Source organism: Esox lucius, chromosome 17, assembly GCF_011004845.1.
Source record: "Esox lucius isolate fEsoLuc1 chromosome 17, fEsoLuc1.pri, whole genome shotgun sequence".
NCBI lineage: Eukaryota > Metazoa > Chordata > Actinopteri > Esociformes > Esocidae > Esox > Esox lucius.
In genome coordinates, this window is record NC_047585.1 from 9416044 (window position 1) to 9431434 (window position 15391).

General features: G+C 48.8%; 20 non-coding genes across 20 annotated transcripts; 10 read left to right on the plus strand and 10 right to left on the minus strand.

Annotated features, from left to right (window-relative positions):
• Nucleotides 1–656: 656 nt before the first annotated feature.
• trnap-cgg lies at nt 657–728 on the minus strand. Its single transcript has one exon. It is a non-coding gene; the product is annotated as a tRNA-Pro (tRNA).
• Nucleotides 729–831: 103 nt separating this feature from the next.
• Nucleotides 832–913, minus strand: trnas-gcu. The gene has a single exon. It is a non-coding gene; the product is annotated as a tRNA-Ser (tRNA).
• Nucleotides 914–1003: 90 nt separating this feature from the next.
• Nucleotides 1004–1085, plus strand: trnal-aag. Its single transcript has one exon. It is a non-coding gene; the product is annotated as a tRNA-Leu (tRNA).
• A 1588-nt stretch (nt 1086–2673) lies between these two features.
• Nucleotides 2674–2756, plus strand: trnal-cag. The gene has a single exon. It is a non-coding gene; the product is annotated as a tRNA-Leu (tRNA).
• A 754-nt stretch (nt 2757–3510) lies between these two features.
• On the minus strand, nt 3511–3582 carry trnap-cgg. The gene has a single exon. It is a non-coding gene; the product is annotated as a tRNA-Pro (tRNA).
• Nucleotides 3583–3685: 103 nt separating this feature from the next.
• Nucleotides 3686–3767, minus strand: trnas-gcu. The gene has a single exon. It is a non-coding gene; the product is annotated as a tRNA-Ser (tRNA).
• Nucleotides 3768–3857: 90 nt separating this feature from the next.
• Nucleotides 3858–3939, plus strand: trnal-aag. Its single transcript has one exon. It is a non-coding gene; the product is annotated as a tRNA-Leu (tRNA).
• Nucleotides 3940–5526: 1587 nt separating this feature from the next.
• Nucleotides 5527–5609, plus strand: trnal-cag. Its single transcript has one exon. It is a non-coding gene; the product is annotated as a tRNA-Leu (tRNA).
• A 754-nt stretch (nt 5610–6363) lies between these two features.
• On the minus strand, nt 6364–6435 carry trnap-cgg. Its single transcript has one exon. It is a non-coding gene; the product is annotated as a tRNA-Pro (tRNA).
• Nucleotides 6436–6538: 103 nt separating this feature from the next.
• trnas-gcu lies at nt 6539–6620 on the minus strand. Its single transcript has one exon. It is a non-coding gene; the product is annotated as a tRNA-Ser (tRNA).
• Nucleotides 6621–6710: 90 nt separating this feature from the next.
• Nucleotides 6711–6792, plus strand: trnal-aag. The gene has a single exon. It is a non-coding gene; the product is annotated as a tRNA-Leu (tRNA).
• Nucleotides 6793–8455: 1663 nt separating this feature from the next.
• trnal-cag lies at nt 8456–8538 on the plus strand. Its single transcript has one exon. It is a non-coding gene; the product is annotated as a tRNA-Leu (tRNA).
• A 754-nt stretch (nt 8539–9292) lies between these two features.
• trnap-cgg lies at nt 9293–9364 on the minus strand. The gene has a single exon. It is a non-coding gene; the product is annotated as a tRNA-Pro (tRNA).
• A 103-nt stretch (nt 9365–9467) lies between these two features.
• trnas-gcu lies at nt 9468–9549 on the minus strand. Its single transcript has one exon. It is a non-coding gene; the product is annotated as a tRNA-Ser (tRNA).
• Nucleotides 9550–9639: 90 nt separating this feature from the next.
• trnal-aag lies at nt 9640–9721 on the plus strand. The gene has a single exon. It is a non-coding gene; the product is annotated as a tRNA-Leu (tRNA).
• A 1662-nt stretch (nt 9722–11383) lies between these two features.
• On the plus strand, nt 11384–11466 carry trnal-cag. Its single transcript has one exon. It is a non-coding gene; the product is annotated as a tRNA-Leu (tRNA).
• A 754-nt stretch (nt 11467–12220) lies between these two features.
• On the minus strand, nt 12221–12292 carry trnap-cgg. Its single transcript has one exon. It is a non-coding gene; the product is annotated as a tRNA-Pro (tRNA).
• A 103-nt stretch (nt 12293–12395) lies between these two features.
• Nucleotides 12396–12477, minus strand: trnas-gcu. The gene has a single exon. It is a non-coding gene; the product is annotated as a tRNA-Ser (tRNA).
• Nucleotides 12478–12567: 90 nt separating this feature from the next.
• trnal-aag lies at nt 12568–12649 on the plus strand. Its single transcript has one exon. It is a non-coding gene; the product is annotated as a tRNA-Leu (tRNA).
• A 1664-nt stretch (nt 12650–14313) lies between these two features.
• Nucleotides 14314–14396, plus strand: trnal-cag. Its single transcript has one exon. It is a non-coding gene; the product is annotated as a tRNA-Leu (tRNA).
• The last annotated feature ends 995 nt before the right edge of the window (nt 14397–15391 follow it).

Sequence of the window (15391 nt, forward strand, 5' to 3'; positions counted from 1 at the left end):
TTGTATACACCACCAGGAAAGGCTTCATTTTTACACCTTCTGCCCCGGAGATTGGGGCAAATGAGCTCGGAAAGCAGGTGGAATAATCCGGACTAAATTGAACGCAATGGTGGCCAACTGAGGATGCTGCTATAGTCCACATAGACTTGACAAGTCGCACAACATTAATGACACAATCCCTCAGTAATCCCCATGTCATTGAAGAAATGTGCATGCTGGTCTCTTCACAACTGCTGACAGTGGGGAGGTCGAAAGCCTGTATGTACGGGGACGACATATCTGTACACGGAAGAGAAACTCCCCCTTGTGTAAATGTGCTTGTCGTGGCCGCGTGGTTAAGGGGAAGGACTAAAAATCCTTTTGTAGTTTTCTGACAAGGTCCAGTTTGTGCAAGTCCCTCGTAAGACCAACCCCTAATGCACAGAGATGAGTGGGCCTCTAGGTTAGTCTTAGTGTGCAGCTCAGGGCTCGTCCGAGTTTGGAAATGTTTGGCAGGCAGAGCGGCCGAGCTTCTCAAAAGTGGCGTATTATCGCATCGGTCTCTGTGTTGGCGTCGGCAAAAACGCCCCCTGGTGGCGGTACTTTGCAAAATCCAAGCGCATGAAATGTTTCTTCCGGATGGCAAATATTTCCCTTGAAACAGTAGATATGGGAAAGGGCTCGTCCGGGATTTGAACCCGGGACCTCTCGCACCCGAAGCGAGAATCATACCACTAGACCAACGAGCCGCGAAGGCGTCAAGTGCGTTGCAATTATCCAGAATAGTCTTAGATGTCTTTGAGGGACGATGGCACCAACGACAGAGCAAGGCAGAAAAAGGCCAGCTTGGCACGACGAGGATGGGATTCGAACCCACGCGTGCACAGCACAATGGATTAGCAGTCCATCGCCTTAACCACTCGGCCACCTCGTCACGCAGCATGACAGGGACGATTTGTTGCTCATTATTGCCTAGGCACGTTCACTGATTTTTGTGCCCAAACAGTGGGTAAAGCACGAGTAGGGTAGCGTGGCCGAGCGGTCTAAGGCGCTGGATTAAGGCTCCAGTCTCCCCGGAGGCGTGGGTTCGAATCCCACCGCTGCCAAATTTTCTTTGGAAAATCTGATTCATTGTATAATTCACACCAAACATCTAGCCCTTTGTCTCAGATCTGTGAATATTCTCAAGTTTTCATCCAGGATGGGAACTTCTTGCGAGGCTACGTGTAAAGTTTGGGGAGCAGGCAAAGTATTGTCTACAGGAGAAAACAAAGTGTACGTTTGCTGAATGAACAACTGCACATAGCTAGCATTACTGTGCAGATTATTCATCTCCCCATTCTCCCTGACGGAGCACGCCGAAAACGGTGCGTCTATCAGCGACCTACTGTCCACGATATGTCAAAAACACACAAATCCCAAATGTCACCAAATTTCATCTTTCCGAGTGTCGTAAAGAACTGTGCTTTGAATATGTTCATCACAGGGTGGCCTTGTCTACCCGATACCATCCTTAGCCTCCTGCATCCACAGGAAGTCACCTGTGACCCCGGAAATGTGTTACAACGTCCTCCCATAGTCAATACATTGCCCATTCCTCAAATTTCAATTCAACCTTTAAAGGGTTTCAGAGTGTCGTAAAGAACTGTGCTTTGGATATGTTCATCACAGGGTGGCCTTGTCCACCCTCTATGAATTTCGGTGCCCTGTGTCCACAGGAAGTCATGTGTGACCCGCCCAAAGCTGTTTCTCCCTATGGAATACATTGGTTGACCGACCTATTGTGATCTTGGCTCTACATCCATTCTATCGTTGCTTCATATTTCTTTTACTGCTGCTCTTCATCTCTAACGCTGCTCTAGATCATTCCTGCTGCTCTACATTTCCCCTGCTGCTCAACATCTCTACAGCTGCTCCATAGCTCCTGTACCACTGCTCTATATCTCCTCTACCCCTGTAGAGATCCTCTATCACTTCAGACCTCTACAGGTAATTTACAGCTTCATAAGTCTGCAGCTCTTTTATGCTGCTCTACGGCTCTTTGCCTCCTCTATCACTTCTTTCCTCCAAACCTCCTCAATACCTCCACACCTCATCTATCACTCCACAGCTCCTGTATCACTCGACGCCTCCAAACCTCCTGCACCTACCTGCACCTCCTATATCACTCCGCACCTGCTCTGTTTCTCCACACCTCCTCCATCAGACCGTATCTCTTCTATGACCCCTCGCCTCCTAAATCGCTTGTGACGTTTACTGGGCAAATGTACATGTTTTGCTGCCCAATTGGAAGCCCCATACACCTCGGTCCAAACATCCCAGAGTCCATATTTTGAGATTTACTGGGTAAATGTAAATGTTTTACAGCCCAATTGTACGCCCAATAGGATCACCCATCCACTTTGGTCCAATGTTCCCCCGAAGTGGAAATGTTCTCGTTTACCGGGAAAATGTACGTGGTTTATTACTGGGTCTTTTGTACAATATGGCAGTATTTTCTCTCCATTCAAATACAATGCAATTGTAAGGTGTATACTCACAGTTGCGATGGTCGGAGAAGATACGATGGGTGAGTGCGACATGCTCATAGAGGTGTTCTCTGCCACATAACCGTGCTGATGAAAGACAGTTGCGACCCGAGTGCAATCCCGGTCTTGCAGTCTACACGCTTCGGTTGGGGCACCCGGTGTTCATGTCAGGATGGCCGAGCGGTCTAAGGCGCTGCGTTCAGGTCGCAGTCTCCCCTGGAGGCGTGGGTTCAAATCCCACTTCTGACAACTAATTTGCGCCAGCCTGTCACTGGCAAAGTGTGCAGCACGGCTTAGTTTATTAACTGCAAGATGGAAATCTCAGTGTTTGGTGTTGATATCTCTTTTTGTATACACCACCAGGAAAGGCTTCATTTTTACACCTTCTGCCCCGGAGATTGGGGCAAATGAGCTCGGAAAGCAGGTGGAATAATCCGGACTAAATTGAACGCAATGGTGGCCAACTGAGGATGCTGCTATAGTCCACATAGACTTGACAAGTCGCACAACATTAATGACACAATCCCTTAGTAATCCCCATGTCATTGAAGAAATGTGCATGCTGGGCTCTTCACAACTGCTGACAGTGGGGAGGTCGAAAGCCTGTATGTACGGGGACGACATATCTGTACACGGAAGAGAAACTCCCCCTTGTGTAAATGTGCTTGTCGTGGCCGCGTGGTTAAGGGGAAGGACTAAAAATCCTTTTGTAGTTTTCTGACAAGGTCCAGTTTGTGCAAGTCCCTCGTAAGACCAACCCCTAATGCACAGAGATGAGTGGGCCTCTAGGTTAGTCTTAGTGTGCAGCTCAGGGCTCGTCCGAGTTTGGAAATGTTTGGCAGGCAGAGCGGCCGAGCTTCTCAAAAGTGGCGTATTATCGCATCGGTCTCTGTGTTGGCGTCGGCAAAAACGCCCCCTGGTGGCGGTACTTTGCAAAATCCAAGCGCATGAAATGTTTCTTCCGGATGGCAAATATTTCCCTTGAAACAGTAGATATGGGAAAGGGCTCGTCCGGGATTTGAACCCGGGACCTCTCGCACCCGAAGCGAGAATCATACCACTAGACCAACGAGCCGCGAAGGCGTCAAGTGCGTTGCAATTATCCAGAATAGTCTTAGATGTCTTTGAGGGACGATGGCACCAACGACAGAGCAAGGCAGAAAAAGGCCAGCTTGGCACGACGAGGATGGGATTCGAACCCACGCGTGCACAGCACAATGGATTAGCAGTCCATCGCCTTAACCACTCGGCCACCTCGTCACGCAGCATGACAGGGACGATTTGTTGCTCATTATTGCCTAGGCACGTTCACTGATTTTTGTGCCCAAACAGTGGGTAAAGCACGAGTAGGGTAGCGTGGCCGAGCGGTCTAAGGCGCTGGATTAAGGCTCCAGTCTCCCCGGAGGCGTGGGTTCGAATCCCACCGCTGCCAAATTTTCTTTGGAAAATCTGATTCATTGTATAATTCACACCAAACATCTAGCCCTTTGTCTCAGATCTGTGAATATTCTCAAGTTTTCATCCAGGATGGGAACTTCTTGCGAGGCTACGTGTAAAGTTTGGGGAGCAGGCAAAGTATTGTCTACAGGAGAAAACAAAGTGTACGTTTGCTGAATGAACAACTGCACATAGCTAGCATTACTGTGCAGATTATTCATCTCCCCATTCTCCTGACGGAGCACGCCGAAAACGGTGCGTCTATCAGCGACCTACTGTCCACGATATGTCAAAAACACACAAATCCCAAATGTCACCAAATGTCATCTTTCCCAGTGTCATAAAGAGCTGTGCTTTGGATATGTTCATCAGGGGTGGGCCTAGTCTACCTGATACCATCCATAGCCTCCTGCCTCCACAGGAAGTCACCTGTGACCCCCGAAATGTGTTACAACGTCCTCCCATAGTCAATACATTGCCCATTCCTCAAATTTCAATTCAACCTTTAAAGGGTTTCCGAGTGTCGTAAAGAACTGTGCTTTGGATATGTTCATCACAGGGTGGCCTTGTCCACCCTCTATGAATTTCGGTGCCCTGTGTCCACAGGAAGTCATGTGTGACCCGCCCAAAGCTGTTTCTCCCTATGGAATACATTGGTTGACCGACCTATTGTGATCTTTGCTCTACATCCATTCTATCGTTGCTTCATATTTCTTTTACTGCTGCTCCTCATCTCTAACGCTGCTCTAGATCATTCCTGCTGCTCTACATTTCCCCTGCTGCTCAACATCTCTACAGCTGCTCCATAGCTCCTGTACCACTGCTCTATATCTCCTCTACCCCTGTATAGATCCTCTATCACTTCAGACCTCTACAGGTAATTTACAGCTTCATAAGTCTGCAGCTCTTTTATGCTGCTCTACGGCTCTTTGCCTCCTCTATCACTTCTTTCCTCCAAACCTCCTCAATACCTCCACACCTCATCTATCACTCCACAGCTCCTGTATCACTCGACGCCTCCAAACCTCCTGCACCTACCTGCACCTCCTATATCACTCCGCACCTGCTCTGTTTCTCCACACCTCCTCCATCAGACCGTATCTCTTCTATGACCCCTCGCCTCCTAAATCGCTTGTGACGTTTACTGGGCAAATGTACATGTTTTGCTGCCCAATTGGAAGCCCCATACACCTCGGTCCAAACGTCCCAGAGTCCATATTTTGAGATTTACTGGGCAAATGTAGATGTTTTACAGCCCAATTGTACGCCCAATAGGATCACCCATCCACTTTGGTCCAATGTTCCCCCGAAGTGGAAATGTTCTCGTTTACCGGGAAAATGTACGTGGTTTATTACTGGGTCTTTTGTACAATATGGCAGTATTTTCTCTCCATTCAAATACAATGCAATTGTAAGGTGTATACTCACAGTTGCGATGGTCGGAGAAGATACGATGGGTGAGTGCGACATGCTCATAGAGGTGTTCTCTGCCACATAACCGTGCTGATGAAAGACAGTTGCGACCCGAGTGCAATCCCGGTCTTGCAGTCTACACGCTTCGGTTGGGGCACCCGGTGTTCATGTCAGGATGGCCGAGCGGTCTAAGGCGCTGCGTTCAGGTCGCAGTCTCCCCTGGAGGCGTGGGTTCAAATCCCACTTCTGACAACTAATTTGCGCCAGCCTGTCACTGGCAAAGTGTGCAGCACGGCTTAGTTTATTAACTGCAAGATGGAAATCTCAGTGTTTCGTGTTGATATCTCTTTTTGTATACACCACCAGGAAAGGCTTCATTTTTACACCTTCTGCCCCGGAGATTGGGGCAAATGAGCTCGGAAAGCAGGTGGAATAATCCGGACTAAATTGAACGCAATGGTGGCCAACTGAGGATGCTGCTATAGTCCACATAGACTTGACAAGTCGCACAACATTAATGACACAATCCCTTAGTAATCCCCATGTCATTGAAGAAATGTGCATGCTGGGCTCTTCACAACTGCTGACAGTGGGGAGGTCGAAAGCCTGTATGTACGGGGACGACATATCTGTACACGGAAGAGAAACTCCCCCTTGTGTAAATGTGCTTGTCGTGGCCGCGTGGTTAAGGGGAAGGACTAAAAATCCTTTTGTAGTTTTCTGACAAGGTCCAGTTTGTGCAAGTCCCTCGTAAGACCAACCCCTAATGCACAGAGATGAGTGGGCCTCTAGGTTAGTCTTAGTGTGCAGCTCAGGGCTCGTCCGAGTTTGGAAATGTTTGGCAGGCAGAGCGGCCGAGCTTCTCAAAAGTGGCGTATTATCGCATCGGTCTCTGTGTTGGCGTCGGCAAAAACGCCCCCTGGTGGCGGTACTTTGCAAAATCCAAGCGCATGAAATTTTTCTTCCGGATGGCAAATATTTCCCTTGAAACAGTAGATATGGGAAAGGGCTCGTCCAGGATTTGAACCCGGGACCTCTCGCACCCGAAGCGAGAATCATACCACTAGACCAACGAGCCGCGAAGGCGTCAAGTGCGTTGCAATTATCCAGAATAGTCTTAGATGTCTTTGAGGGACGATGGCACCAACGACAGAGCAAGGCAGAAAAAGGCCAGCTTGGCACGACGAGGATGGGATTCGAACCCACGCGTGCACAGCACAATGGATTAGCAGTCCATCGCCTTAACCACTCGGCCACCTCGTCACGCAGCATGACAGGGACGATTTGTTGCTCATTATTGCCTAGGCACGTTCACTGATTTTTGTGCCCAAACAGTGGGTAAAGCACGAATAGGGTAGCATGGCCGAGCGGTCTAAGGCGCTGGATTAAGGCTCCAGTCTCCCCGGAGGCGTGGGTTCGAATCCCACCGCTGCCAAATTTTCTTTGGAAAATCTGATTCATTGTATAATTCACACCAAACATCTAGCCCTTTGTCTCAGATCTGTGAATATTCTCAAGTTTTCATCCAGGATGGGAACTTCTTGCGAGGCTACGTGTAAAGTTTGGGGAGCAGGCAAAGTATTGTCTACAGGAGAAAACAAAGTGTACGTTTGCTGAATGAACAACTGCACATAGCTAGCATTACTGTGCAGATTATTCATCTCCCCATTCTCCTGACGGAGCACGCCGAAAACGGTGCGTCTATCAGCGACCTACTGTCCACGATATGTCAAAAACACACAAATCCCAAATGTCACCAAATGTCATCTTTCCCAGTGTCATAAAGAGCTGTGCTTTGGATATGTTCATCAGGGGTGGGCCTAGTCTACCTGATACCATCCTTAGCCTCCTGCATCCACAGGAAGTCACCTGTGACCCCGGAAATGTGTTACAACGTCCTCCCATAGTCAATACATTGCCCATTCCTCAAATTTCAATTCAACCTTTAAAGGGTTTCCGAGTGTCGTAAAGAACTGTGCTTTGGATATGTTCATCACAGGGTGGCCTTGTCCACCCTCTATGAATTTCGGTGCCCTGTGTCCACAGGAAGTCATGTGTGACCCGCCCAAAGCTGTTTCTCCCTATGGAATACATTGGTTGACCGACCTATTGTGATCTTTGCTCTACATCCATTCTATCGTTGCTTCATATTTCTTTTACTGCTGCTCCTCATCTCTAACGCTGCTCTAGATCATTCCTGCTGCTCTACATTTCCCCTGCTGCTCAACATCTCTACAGCTGCTCCATAGCTCCTGTACCACTGCTCTATATCTCCTCTACCCCTGTAGAGATCCTCTATCACTTCAGACCTCTACAGGTAATTTACAGCTTCATAAGTCTGCAGCTCTTTTATGCTGCTCTACGGCTCTTTGCCTCCTCTATCACTTCTTTCCTCCAAACCTCCTCAATACCTCCACACCTCATCTATCACTCCACAGCTCCTGTATCACTCGACGCCTCCAAACCTCCTGCACCTACCCGCACCTCTTCTATCAGTCCGCACCTCCTCTATGCCTCCACACATCCTCAATCATACCGCGCCTCCTCTATGACCCTGGGCCTCCTATATCACTCCGCACCTGCTCTGTTTCTCCACACCTCCTCCATCAGACCGTATCTCTTCTATGACCCCTCGCCTCCTAAATCGCTTGTGACGTTTACTGGGCAAATGTACATGTTTTGCTGCCCAATTGGAAGCCCCATACACCTCGGTCCAAACGTCCCAGAGTCCATATTTTGAGATTTACTGGGCAAATGTAGATGTTTTACAGCCCAATTGTACGCCCAATAGGATCACCCATCCACTTTGGTCCAATGTTCCCCCGAAGTGGAAATGTTCTCGTTTACCGGGAAAATGTACGTGGTTTATTACTGGGTCTTTTGTACAATATGGCAGTATTTTCTCTCCATTCAAATACAATGCAATTGTAAGGTGTATACTCACAGTTGCGATGGTCGGAGAAGATACGATGGGTGAGTGCGACATGCTCATAGAGGTGTTCTCTGCCACATAACCGTGCTGATGAAAGACAGTTGCGACCCGAGTGCAATCCCGGTCTTGCAGTCTACACGCTTCGGTTGGGGCACCCGGTGTTCATGTCAGGATGGCCGAGCGGTCTAAGGCGCTGCGTTCAGGTCGCAGTCTCCCCTGGAGGCGTGGGTTCAAATCCCACTTCTGACAACTAATTTGCGCCAGCCTGTCACTGGCAAAGTGTGCAGCACGGCTTAGTTTATTAACTGCAAGATGGAAATCTCAGTGTTTGGTGTTGATATCTCTTTTTGTATACACCACCAGGAAAGGCTTCATTTTTACACCTTCTGCCCCGGAGATTGGGGCAAATGAGCTCGGAAAGCAGGTGGAATAATCCGGACTAAATTGAACGCAATGGTGGCCAACTGAGGATGCTGCTATAGTCCACATAGACTTGACAAGTCGCACAACATTAATGACACAATCCCTTAGTAATCCCCATGTCATTGAAGAAATGTGCATGCTGGGCTCTTCACAACTGCTGACAGTGGGGAGGTCGAAAGCCTGTATGTACGGGGACGACATATCTGTACACGGAAGAGAAACTCCCCCTTGTGTAAATGTGCTTGTCGTGGCCGCGTGGTTAAGGGGAAGGACTAAAAATCCTTTTGTAGTTTTCTGACAAGGTCCAGTTTGTGCAAGTCCCTCGTAAGACCAACCCCTAATGCACAGAGATGAGTGGGCCTCTAGGTTAGTCTTAGTGTGCAGCTCAGGGCTCGTCCGAGTTTGGAAATGTTTGGCAGGCAGAGCGGCCGAGCTTCTCAAAAGTGGCGTATTATCGCATCGGTCTCTGTGTTGGCGTCGGCAAAAACGCCCCCTGGTGGCGGTACTTTGCAAAATCCAAGCGCATGAAATGTTTCTTCCGGATGGCAAATATTTCCCTTGAAACAGTAGATATGGGAAAGGGCTCGTCCGGGATTTGAACCCGGGACCTCTCGCACCCGAAGCGAGAATCATACCACTAGACCAACGAGCCGCGAAGGCGTCAAGTGCGTTGCAATTATCCAGAATAGTCTTAGATGTCTTTGAGGGACGATGGCACCAACGACAGAGCAAGGCAGAAAAAGGCCAGCTTGGCACGACGAGGATGGGATTCGAACCCACGCGTGCACAGCACAATGGATTAGCAGTCCATCGCCTTAACCACTCGGCCACCTCGTCACGCAGCATGACAGGGACGATTTGTTGCTCATTATTGCCTAGGCACGTTCACTGATTTTTGTGCCCAAACAGTGGGTAAAGCACGAGTAGGGTAGCGTGGCCGAGCGGTCTAAGGCGCTGGATTAAGGCTCCAGTCTCCCCGGAGGCGTGGGTTCGAATCCCACCGCTGCCAAATTTTCTTTGGAAAATCTGATTCATTGTATAATTCACACCAAACATCTAGCCCTTTGTCTCAGATCTGTGAATATTCTCAAGTTTTCATCCAGGATGGGAACTTCTTGCGAGGCTACGTGTAAAGTTTGGGGAGCAGGCAAAGTATTGTCTACAGGAGAAAACAAAGTGTACGTTTGCTGAATGAACAACTGCACATAGCTAGCATTACTGTGCAGATTATTCATCTCCCCATTCTCCCGACGGAGCACGCCGAAAACGGTGCGTCTATCAGCGACCTACTGTCCACGATATGTCAAAAACACACAAATCCCAAATGTCACCAAATGTCATCTTTCCCAGTGTCATAAAGAGCTGTGCTTTGGATATGTTCATCAGGGGTGGGCCTAGTCTACCTGATACCATCCATAGCCTCCTGCCTCCACAGGAAGTCACCTGTGACCCCCGAAATGTGTTACAACGTCCTCCCATAGTCAATACATTGCCCATTCCTCAAATTTCAATTCAACCTTTAAAGGGTTTCCGAGTGTCGTAAAGAACTGTGCTTTGGATATGTTCATCACAGGGTGGCCTTGTCCACCCTCTATGAATTTCGGTGCCCTGTGTCCACAGGAAGTCATGTGTGACCCGCCCAAAGCTGTTTCTCCCTATGGAATACATTGGTTGACCGACCTATTGTGATCTTTGCTCTACATCCATTCTATCGTTGCTTCATATTTCTTTTACTGCTGCTCCTCATCTCTAACGCTGCTCTAGATCATTCCTGCTGCTCTACATTTCCCCTGCTGCTCAACATCTCTACAGCTGCTCCATAGCTCCTGTACCACTGCTCTATATCTCCTCTACCCCTGTAGAGATCCTCTATCACTTCAGACCTCTACAGGTAATTTACAGCTTCATAAGTCTGCAGCTCTTTTATGCTGCTCTACGGCTCTTTGCCTCCTCTATCACTTCTTTCCTCCAAACCTCCTCAATACCTCCACACCTCATCTATCACTCCACAGCTCCTGTATCACTCGACGCCTCCAAACCTCCTGCACCTACCCGCACCTCTTCTATCAGTCCGCACCTCCTCTATGCCTCCACACATCCTCAATCATACCGCGCCTCCTCTATGACCCTGGCCTCCTATATCACTCCGCACCTGCTCTGTTTCTCCACACCTCCTCCATCAGACCGTATCTCTTCTATGACCCCTCGCCTCCTAAATCGCTTGTGACGTTTACTGGGCAAATGTACATGTTTTGCTGCCCAATTGGAAGCCCCATACACCTCGGTCCAAACGTCCCAGAGTCCATATTTTGAGATTTACTGGGCAAATGTAGATGTTTTACAGCCCAATTGTACGCCCAATAGGATCACCCATCCACTTTGGTCCAATGTTCCCCCGAAGTGGAAATGTTCTCGTTTACCGGGAAAATGTACGTGGTTTATTACTGGGTCTTTTGTACAATATGGCAGTATTTTCTCTCCATTCAAATACAATGCAATTGTAAGGTGTATACTCACAGTTGCGATGGTCGGAGAAGATACGATGGGTGAGTGCGACATGCTCATAGAGGTGTTCTCTGCCACATAACCGTGCTGATGAAAGACAGTTGCGACCCGAGTGCAATCCCGGTCTTGCAGTCTACACGCTTCGGTTGGGGCACCCGGTGTTCATGTCAGGATGGCCGAGCGGTCTAAGGCGCTGCGTTCAGGTCGCAGTCTCCCCTGGAGGCGTGGGTTCAAATCCCACTTCTGACAACTAATTTGCGCCAGCCTGTCACTGGCAAAGTGTGCAGCACGGCTTAGTTTATTAACTGCAAGATGGAAATCTCAGTGTTTGGTGTTGATATCTCTTTTTGTATACACCACCAGGAAAGGCTTCATTTTTACACCTTCTGCCCCGGAGATTGGGGCAAATGAGCTCGGAAAGCAGGTGGAATAATCCGGACTAAATTGAACGCAATGGTGGCCAACTGAGGATGCTGCTATAGTCCACATAGACTTGACAAGTCGCACAACATTAATGACACAATCCCTTAGTAATCCCCATGTCATTGAAGAAATGTGCATGCTGGGCTCTTCACAACTGCTGACAGTGGGGAGGTCGAAAGCCTGTATGTACGGGGACGACATATCTGTACACGGAAGAGAAACTCCCCCTTGTGTAAATGTGCTTGTCGTGGCCGCGTGGTTAAGGGGAAGGACTAAAAATCCTTTTGTAGTTTTCTGACAAGGTCCAGTTTGTGCAAGTCCCTCGTAAGACCAACCCCTAATGCACAGAGATGAGTGGGCCTCTAGGTTAGTCTTAGTGTGCAGCTCAGGGCTCGTCCGAGTTTGGAAATGTTTGGCAGGCAGAGCGGCCGAGCTTCTCAAAAGTGGCGTATTATCGCATCGGTCTCTGTGTTGGCGTCGGCAAAAACGCCCCCTGGTGGCGGTACTTTGCAAAATCCAAGCGCATGAAATTTTTCTTCCGGATGGCAAATATTTCCCTTGAAACAGTAGATATGGGAAAGGGCTCGTCCGGGATTTGAACCCGGGACCTCTCGCACCCGAAGCGAGAATCATACCACTAGACCAACGAGCCGCGAAGGCGTCAAGTGCGTTGCAATTATCCAGAATAGTCTTAGATGTCTTTGAGGGACGATGGCACCAACGACAGAGCAAGGCAGAAAAAGGCCAGCTTGGCACGACGAGGATGGGATTCGAACCCACGCGTGCACAGCACAATGGATTAGCAGTCCATCGCCTTAACCACTCGGCCACCTCGTCACGCAGCATGACAGGGACGATTTGTTGCTCATTATTGCCTAGGCACGTTCACTGATTTTTGTGCCCAAACAGTGGGTGAAGCACGAGTAGGGTAGCTTGGCCGAGCGGTCTAAGGCGCTGGATTAAGGCTCCAGTCTCCCCGGAGGCGTGGCTTCGAATCCCACCGCTGCCAAATTTTCTTTGGAAAATCTGATTCATTGTATAATTCACACCAAACATCTAGCCCTTTGTCTCAGATCTGTGAATATTCTCAAGTTTTCATCCAGGATGGGAACTTCTTGCGAGGCTACGTGTAAAGTTTGGGGAGCAGGCAAAGTATTGTCTACAGGAGAAAACAAAGTGTACGTTTGCTGAATGAACAACTGCACATAGCTAGCATTACTGTGCAGATTATTCATCTCCCCATTCTCCCTGACGGAGCACGCCGAAAACGGTGCGTCTATCAGCGACCTACTGTCCACGATATGTCAAAAACACACAAATCCCAAATGTCACCAAATGTCATCTTTCCCAGTGTCATAAAGAGCTGTGCTTTGGATATGTTCATCAGGGGTGGGCCTAGTCTACCTGATACCATCCATAGCCTCCTGCCTCCACAGGAAGTCACCTGTGACCCCCGAAATGTGTTACAACGTCCTCCCATAGTCAATACATTGCCCATTCCTCAAATTTCAATTCAACCTTTAAAGGGTTTCCGAGTGTCGTAAAGAACTGTGCTTTGGATATGTTCATCACAGGGTGGCCTTGTCCACCCTCTATGAATTTCGGTGCCCTGTGTCCACAGGAAGTCATGTGTGACCCGCCCAAAGCTGTTTCTCCCTATGGAATACATTGGTTGACCGACCTATTGTGATCTTTGCTCTACATCCATTCTATCGTTGCTTCATATTTCTTTTACTGCTGCTCCTCATCTCTAACGCTGCTCTAGATCATTCCTGCTGCTCTACATTTCCCCTGCTGCTCAACATCGCTACAGCTGCTCCATAGCTCCTGTACCACTGCTCTATATCTCCTCTACCCCTGTAGAGATCCTCTATCACTTCAGACCTCTACAGGTAATTTACAGCTTCATAAGTCTGCAGCTCTTTTATGCTGCTCTACGGCTCTTTGCCTCCTCTATCACTTCTTTCCTCCAAACCTCCTCAATACCTCCACACCTCATCTATCACTCCACAGCTCCTGTATCACTCGACGCCTCCAAACCTCCTGCACCTACCCGCACCTCTTCTATCAGTCCGCACCTCCTCTATGCCTCCACACATCCTCAATCATACCGCGCCTCCTCTATGACCCTGGGCCTCCTATATCACTCCGCACCTGCTCTGTTTCTCCACACCTCCTCCATCAGACCGTATCTCTTCTATGACCCCTCGCCTCCTAAATCGCTTGTGACGTTTACTGGGCAAATGTACATGTTTTGCTGCCCAATTGGAAGCCCCATACACCTCGGTCCAAACGTCCCAGAGTCCATATTTTGAGATTTACTGGGCAAATGTAGATGTTTTACAGCCCAATTGTACGCCCAATAGGATCACCCATCCACTTTGGTCCAATGTTCCCCCGAAGTGGAAATGTTCTCATTTACCGGGAAAATGTACGTGGTTTATTACTGGGTCTTTTGTACAATATGGCAGTATTTTCTCTCCATTCAAATACAATGCAATTGTAAGGTGTATACTTACAGTTGCGATGGTCGGAGAAGATACGATGGGTGAGTGCGACATGCTCATAGAGGTGTTCTCTGCCACATAACCGTGCTGATGAAAGACAGTTGCGACCCGAGTGCAATCCCGGTCTTGCAGTCTACACGCTTCGGTTGGGGCACCCAGTGTTCATGTCAGGATGGCCGAGCGGTCTAAGGCGCTGCGTTCAGGTTGCAGTCTCCCCTGGGGGCGTGTGTTCAAATCCCACTTCTGACAACTAATTTGCGCCAGCCTGTCACTGGCAAAGTGTGCAGCACGGCTTAGTTTATTAACTGCAAGATGGAAATCTCAGTGTTTGGTGTTGATATCTCATTTTGTATACACCACCAGGAAAGGCTTCATTTTTACACCTTCTGCCCCGGAGATTGGGGCAAATGAGCTCGGAAAGCAGGTGGAATAATCCGGACTAAATTGAACGCAATGGTGGCCAACTGAGGATGCTGCTATAGTCCACATAGACTTGACAAGTCGCACAACATTAATGACACAATCCCTCAGTAATCCCCATGTCATTGAAGAAATGTGCATGCTGGGCTCTTCACAACTGCTGACAGTGGGGAGGTCGAAAGCCTGTATGTACGGGGACGACATATCTGTACACGGAAGAGAAACTCCCCCTTGTGTCCATGTGCTTGTCGTGGTCGCGTGGTTAAGGGGAAGGACTAAAAATCCTTTCGTAGTTTTCTGACAAGGTCCAGTTTGTGCAAGTCCCTCGTAAGACAACCCCTAATGCACAGAGATGGGTTGTCTTAGTGTGCAGCTCAGGGCTCGTCCGAGATTGGAACTCGTTGGCAGGCAGAGCGGCCGAGCTTCTCATAAGTGGCGGATTATCGCATCGGTCTCTGTGTTGGTGTCTGCAAAAACGCCCCCCGGTGGCGGTACTTTGCAATATCCGAGCGCAAGAAATGTTTCTTCCTGATGGCAAATATTTTCCTTGAAACCATAGATTTTCCAATTGGCTCATCCAGGATTTGAACTCGAGACCTTTCGCACCCACAGCAGGAACAACAACACTAGACCAACGAGCTGCCAAGACCCTTAGTTGCACTTTTCCAGAATAATCTTAGATGTCTTTGAGGGACAATAACACTAACGACAGAGCAAGGCAGAAAATGCTGGAAACGACGAGGATGGGATTCGAACCCACGCATGCACAGCACAATGGTATATCCCCCTTAGCTGAAGGGTTGGGGTCTGGTCGGCACTGGTTA